Here is a 434-nt window from a genome sequence, read left to right on the forward strand (position 1 = left end):
GGTCTTCTAGGAAGTCCTCCGGTTGTCCTATATTACCCCCCCTTCGGTCTTTCTTTTAAGATCGAGATTATGTTGTTTCTGAATGTTTCCATTCCCTCAAGTTCTTTCCAGGTCGCTTTGTCTTTCCCCAAGACGCCGGTACGTAACTCCTCTTTGCTTCCGTGATTTATCTCATAACCTTCCAGTGATTCTCTCTTGCCATTGTCTTTGTGCCTTTGCTTAATCTGCCTTTTCCCCTTATATTTTAGAGCGTAACGGTTTATTTGAGGAAAGTCAAGGGAGCTCTCAATTCTTCCAGGTCCCACTGAGGCTTCAAGCTCCTTATCCCCCCGATCAAGTTCGATGTTATTGCTTCTCTTTTCATCTGATCTGTCCGGTACGCAAGGATTCCCCTGAAATCGTAAGGTTTCTGGGCTCTGACCAAGATGATGAAG

This window comes from Cystoisospora suis (genome assembly GCF_002600585.1).
Source record: "Cystoisospora suis strain Wien I chromosome Unknown contig_3989, whole genome shotgun sequence".
NCBI lineage: Eukaryota > Apicomplexa > Conoidasida > Eucoccidiorida > Sarcocystidae > Cystoisospora > Cystoisospora suis.